Below are 7,248 nucleotides of genomic sequence, written 5' to 3'. Positions count from 1 at the left end.
AGAAAGGCTAAGGTCTACATTCCAGCATTCCCACTTTATATAGCTAATATTCTCATATGCACTTAGGAAACATTATCACCTATCCTGTATATTAGTTTTATGCTGCAGCTTCATAAAAAAACCCATAAATTCATGCATGCAGATGGAAACCAGGATGAATTTAGCTGAGTTGTGAACTTTTAACGTGTGAATCCTAGAAAAGATGGCAAAAGAATGATGGAAGAGTGAACAGTGAACCTGTAACTGTAACTGTGAACTAGTAACTGAAGTACTTGTATTAAAAATAAATAAAAATGGGTTTGACTTAGAATAGATAAAAAATAACTAAGAAAAAAAGTTTATTCAGGGAACTGTAATCTGGCTTGGTGGGGGAGGGGAAGGAGAGGAGCTAAGGATGTTTGGGGGTGGGGTTGAGGGTCGTGTTCCTTGAAAGAAGCTTGAGTTAAAAATGTGCAGACTGCTACTTTGTAGGAGGTAAATGCTTATAGAAATGGGGGGGGGGGGGAGGGGGTCGGGTGGTTGGGGAAGGGGGGGTGTGTGTGTGTTTAAAGGGAATTCCTAAATGAATAATAGAAATACAAAATGACTTGCTGGTTTTTATACTGATAAAAGTTTGAATATGTAACTAACACTTTATAAATAGAGCTGATCATAATAAGGATTCATAGAGAAAGAACTCTTTTCAGGCATAGTGATACCTAAAGGAGGTACTATTAAGGAGGGATGAATTTGAAATACAACATGGTTTTGTTTCAAAGATTTGTCAAGGAGGATTGCATTAATTCCATATTGTACAAGTTTCCAGCTGGATCTCTTTGGGATTCTGCTCAACTTGATGGATATTTTAAGTATTCTTGGAAGTCCTGTTTCCATATTTATATCTGCTCTTTTCCTTCACAGTTTCACTGCAACTGGGATCTACAGCTATTTGTGCACAAGGGAAAAGAGAAAATTTATCTCCCATGGCTTGAACAAGAGAGTTAATAGTTTCAATACAGAAGTTTACAGAGAAATTTTAAATACTTTATACTTCACTATTCTCCAAAGCCTTTGCAATTTAAATCTGTCACTAGCAAACAATTAGTTAGGGACTGGGAGAAATAATGGCAAATTATTAGTTATTATGGTAAGTGATTAACAATGTACACAGCACATAAGGAATTGTTTAAGATATGTCAACAATGAACAGTTATGAGAAAAGATTGGATGGAGACTACTTCTTATTTCCTCAAGGATTAGCTTGGAGAGAATGACTTTTGTTCTGTGATTTTAATTAATGACTTTGGCATAAGCAATGTGATTATGCTAATGAAATCTATTGATGACAAAAATTAGGAGGGACCATAAAGACAATTATTTGTATTGTAAAGAACTGGCAGCCTTGGAGACTGAAGAAATAAAAAATCAATAAATCAAACCCCAGGGCTGGACACCTGGGAATTGAAACATCTCTTCCAGAGGCTCACAGCTGGAAGTAGTCACAGAGGAAGAGGATCTGGGTGCATTGATTGCATACTCTTCCTAAACAGGAAGAATATTGAGCCATCAGTGTGACATGGCCATGGAAAAATGAAATGTGTATCCAATGAAGTGCTCCCAAAGGGTGAGTACTGATAGTCATATTCAGGCACTTGAGAGATCTCTCTGGGTATGTTGTGAGCAATTCTAATCACTCATGATCAAAAAGATGTGGATCCAAACTGGAATGTCCAACCAGGGTCATAGGAGGAACAGAGAACTCCCTGTACAAGAGGAGATGAAAAAACATGACTTATTTAATGAAAAAAAAAAAGAAAAAAAAGGCTGAAGAGACTATTGTGGCTGTTTATATCAGGAAGAAGAGCTTTTTTTGTACTTAACCTAATATTATTTAAATGGTAGTGAATAGCCATGCATAAATTTACAACTAGCTATATATATATAAAAAAGTTTCCCACTATAACAATGTGAAGGTTATGGAACTGCCTAGTTACTTCAGTATTTTTGATCTGATTTTAAAACCAGGAGACATTGAAACATGTTTGTCAATGTTAGGTAATGTCCTTTCCCTTCGGAGAGTTCATGGCAGAAAGCTCTGTTTATGAGACAACAAAAGAATAATGAATTTCTAGGTCTAATCGCAATTTCACAGTAGGCAGTGGGTCAATGCTTTTGAAGCAGCAGCTGCTTGAACACTTTTTATAGGTTGAGGCTGAAGCTCCAGGTTGGTGGCCCAAAGCAACTCATTTATCTGACCTTTAACAGTGCAGTGTAACATAGTCTGGGGAGGAAAAAAATAACTTATTCAGCCTTACTGAGATAAACATTTAAAAGTATTAAGGTAAATACTTCATCCTGATGGAGTTTCAGATTTTAATCTCTAAGAAGTTCCTCACCTCAGCTGTTTCTTTCCCTCCTTTTATGTAAACCCCAGACCAATTGCAAATTCTCTGCGGACTCCGCTACTATTTCAAAATTCTGTATTGCTGTGGTTACAAATTTATTTTCAGTCTTCAGTAGTATATGTGGAGAAGCTAATGATTCAGTTCACTAGGATTTGCAAAAACAGTTCCCCCTTCAGAACATGCCCGCTGTGGTCAGATCTCCTGGTATTTTGGTGCATTACTGTCTAGGTTTGAATGTCTGTTAGGGATACAGGCTGGGGCAGAAAGGAAAATAAAATGCTAATTCAGAATTGAAAATAGGGTATTTTCTGCCTTTTGCTTTCCATGAATTCACTGCTGATCAACCTTTGCTAGCTTGTGAAATTCAAAACACTTTAAAATCCAGAGGGGGGAATGCAGAGTGCTCTGTGCATTACGTTACATGTATCATTCATGGAGTCTTTATGCAGATCTCCTATATAGAAGAATTTTCTTTTATTAAAGAATATGACATGGAATGTATATGTAGAATTTGAAAATGAATTTTTATTCATAAAATTAATCAGAAAAGTACAGAAAACATTTTGAGGCTTGTTTAATTTTTCCTTTGACATGTTAAGATCACTTTCTGTTTGGGAAACCATACAGTGAAAGTCCCCAAAGCAGTATCACCTGACTGCTCTGTAGGAAGTATCTGCAGCCCAAATGTATGTGACAGGAAACTGAATTTTGAAAAGGAAAAAACAAAACCAAAAACCTCACCCCTCCAAAAAAAAAACCAACCAAAAAACCAAAAAACCCAAATCAAAAACAAAACCACAAGAAGAAAACTAAAAAAAATCCAAACAAAAAAACAAAGCAAAAAAAAAAAAAACCAAACAAACAAAAAAAAACCAACCAAAAAAACCCGAAAACAACCAATCCCAGACAGAACTGACATTCCCTATATACGTCACATGCCCAGTTCTATTTTTAGTCAGAGAGTCATAGCTGGGCTTGCCTGGACCTAACTCTTCTAGGCAGCCTTTGTGTTTCAAACCTGAGTCTTGGAGTTTGAACCCTTACATCCAGCTCAGACAAGTGCTCTGCCTTTCATTTCCCAGCCTCCCCCATGAATGAACAATCCCTCTGAATATGTAGCTGTAATAGTGATCTGTGTTTTAAATCCTGGGGAATCTCACTGTTGGGATGGTACTTATGCCTTTCAGTTGAATGGGAGCCATACTGTCTTTGAAAGACTGGATTGGAGCTGTAGTTAGTTGTCACATGAAAAGCTGTGTTTATTATGTTATCAAGGTGTTTAATTTGATGGTTTGATATTTCCTATGATTGCTTATCTTTTAACTTCAGACAGCCAAGATGGAAAGTTTCTCTTTGTCAAGTGAGGAGTCCTAACTTTGATGCTGGGGGTTGCATACAGTAAAAACTTCCATTAAACTTGCAGGTAAATTGATGTTCAGTTCTGTTCTCTACTCTGTGGGCAGTAGTGTCTCACTAGCAAAAGGGGCAATGGTAGCAACTTAATTGCAGCTGTCAAGTTGTTATTTTGGTAGAGATCAGAAGTATCTTTACCTATACCAAATGGATTTGATAATAAATAAAAACTGAACTTTAGCTTAAAAACTGAAAACACTATGTTCTGTTTCTGCTACCACAGTGCTAGTCTCTCATGGATCAGTGATGCATTGCAAAATAACATGGAAAGGTTATTATGTGCTGATTCTTAGATTTCAGATATGACCCTTGCTAGGTTTTTCAATTTCCTCATCTTTGGCATTACTAGGAGCCCAGATTTCTGTGTAATTTGATCAGGATTAATCTTTAACATATGTGCCATTCTTCTTTTCCCATAGTTAAAATAACAGATGTAAGCCCCATTTCTGTGCAGCTTTATTATACTGTATTGTTGGAAACTACAAATGTTGTGAAGATTTAATTTCTATGGTAATGGATGTGGGGCCAGAATAATTATATCTTAATTAGCATTTACAATTAGGTTGATCTTTTTGAAATTAGAAAACAATACAAAGTTGTTTGCTCTGTGTATCAACATATGAAAAGAGCATGCTGTAAACTGAACACATGTAACTCGTTTCCCCATAGAAGGCGTGCAAAACAGAAAACCAATCTCCTGCTCTTTCCTTGTGAAAAAGAAATACTCCAGTCTGTTTGCCATACTATTATTTGCTCTTAGATGCATCCTTGTCTTTGGATGACACACTAATGGGACAGCAAAGCTGATTCTGCCAATTCCATATCCATTTTCATCCATATTATGCTCAGTTGAGTGGTACAGGAGAGAAGGTGAATTATTAGACAGAATTTCATAGCTTGTGTCTCCATGGGAGTTGTTTTTCATAGCACCCTGATGCTCCCAAATTACTGCTATGTGCTGAAAAAGTGAGATAAATGACAGCAGTAGGCCAATACTCCTCAGTGTAAAACACCTGTAGGGAAAGTTCAGTCTGAAGTTTTTTAAAATCAGGGAGAGTCTTCTTGTTAATGTACTTTTTGTACTTGTTAAGACATACATTTATCTCACAGTTTAGTAGTATATATGTTATTGACTCTTGAGGATTAATCTCTTTGAGTATAATAAACTTGTTTTGCTAAGACTGGATCTTCAGCTGGTTTGAATTATCACAGCCTTGTTGCTCTTAAGTTCTTCTCACTTCAGTGAAATGTTGTTTCCCTATTCCTAGCTTCATGTTTTTTGGTGGGTTCACCTTTATGAAAAAAAAGTATTGCAATAAGGATTAAATTAATTTTTTTTTCTTTTTCTTTTTTGTAAATATGTAGTATAACAAGTTGTAATGTCACTCTGAGCGGAGTATTTCTGGCTTGTGTTTGCCATTTATCTCATTATAATGATGCCAGAGGTCCAATGTAAATATCCTTCTGTTCCGTCCAGCAACCCATACTTTAATTTAGTGTAATCAGAAAACAATAACTTCTGTAAAATGGCTTGTCAGGGAGAAATAATAGGGCTGTTAGGCATTTGGCAAAACTCCATTGGAAACTGCTGAGATATGATATTCAAGTTTTGCAGGACATTTGTTAAGCCACTTGGTTGCTGTAATGTGCTGGGAAGATCTTCCTGTCGTCAGATAGCACCTGGCAGAAGAGTGTGGACAGCCAACTCTTCACAGCTTAATGAGAAAACCTGGAGCAGTAATCCCATCAGGAAGGACATGTAGTGTAGCTCTGATTACTGTATTTATAACTTACTGTTTTCATATGGTCCAATTTTTTTTCCTACTGAGAAATTATTTTTCATGGCATTAACTGTGAATCAAATAACTCTATGGAGAAATAACTTTGAAATATATCTGCATCTTTCAGCTTTCTTTTTTTTTCCTGTATTTAAACTGGATACTATTTTTTTTTGAGCAGGATTTCACTTCTTTATTTACATTATTTGAGGAAGTACCAAAATAGGCTTTAAAGTAGTTGTTGGAAGAAGGTATGGGCTTCTCTTATCCATGCTGTAGTGACTGGCAACAGTTCAATTTGCTGCAGCCAGACTGCTTTTAGCATATCCAATACATGGACATGTGTAAATGTCTTGCATATGGAATCCCATGTGTTGAGAAATGTGCTACAGCCTTCTGTGCACTCCTGAATAAATAAAAAATGGAGGGGAAGGAAAGTCTTCTATTTAAAAAGCTGAATAGAGGAAGGAAAACTGAGGGGGGGGGGATGTAAAAATACAAAAAAAGCCATTCATTTAGTTACACTCAGGACAAGAATGGAAAAAACTGAGGTGATACTTTTTCAACAGATCAGAACCACTTTTGTAAGCCTCTTTTCAGTGAAAACCAGTTTGACTTGCAAACTTTCCCAAGTGGAACAAGCTTTGACCTTTGGTGATAAAGGAAAAAATGCACACTTGCTTTTTGACTTGGGAGGAAAATATTCTTCATAACATGTATAATGTGTGGAATTCTGTAAATAAAAGAATCTGTGATATCAGTCATATTGTATTGCTTTTTAAAATGTATTTATTTTTTTAATTTCTTAAAAGTACTTCCCAGAATAGATTCATAAGTGCTGTCATGAAACACGTGAACACCAATGGATGCAAAGTTGTTCTGTGCATCAGCCAGAGTAATTTCTGGAATGGTGGTAGTCCTCTGGATAGCAGATAACTGGGAGGAGTGCTGACAGCTGTCTGTCTTGTGGAGATTTTGTTTTCCAAAGGGACTCTGTGTTGGATCATTGCCTGGAGTAAATCACTATTGCTACACCTGATCATAAAATCAATATTTTACATTAGGTGTAGAAGATCAAAAATATGTGAATTTTTGCTTGTTGGGGTGCTTTTTGTTTGTTTTTTAATTTCCAGAGTAAGTCAAGATTTTAATCTGATTTTAAAATTGGGATAATTTGTACCTCAGCTGTATACTCTAATGCTGTGAAGATCTGTCCTGTGGAGTAGGCTCTTGGGAAATGTTGCTTTTTTGTTCTTGTGGCAGGAGAGGAGAAAAAACATCTCTATCAATCTCATCCTGTGCTGAGAATAGCGTGGTGTGAGCTCTCTAACCTTACAACACTGAGCTCAGCTCTTGTCTGCTTGCTTATAGCAGTCCAGTATTGGTTGCAGAAATGTAAACTGGTGCTCTTATTTTGGATATCAGCACTGACTGATTACCAGGGTTAGATCAAAGAGCTGTAATTGCTGTTATATCAGATATTACATTTCAGCTCTCTGAACGGTTAGTATATGATGAAAACTTAACCCTTGTGTTCCTGAATAGCAGTTTTGGGAGTTGCATGGGGTAGAGCTTAACACAAATTTTGAGGACTGTAGCAGATGTGAAAGTAAGCAAAAGTGATAAAGTGTATGAACACTTACGACGAAATAAAACCCAGGCCTTGCAATTCA

This window comes from Melopsittacus undulatus, chromosome 6, assembly GCF_012275295.1.
Source record: "Melopsittacus undulatus isolate bMelUnd1 chromosome 6, bMelUnd1.mat.Z, whole genome shotgun sequence".
Taxonomy (NCBI): Eukaryota; Metazoa; Chordata; class Aves; order Psittaciformes; family Psittaculidae; genus Melopsittacus; species Melopsittacus undulatus.
The sequence above is the reverse complement of the archived record's forward strand: the minus strand, read 5'-3'. Positions refer to the sequence as shown.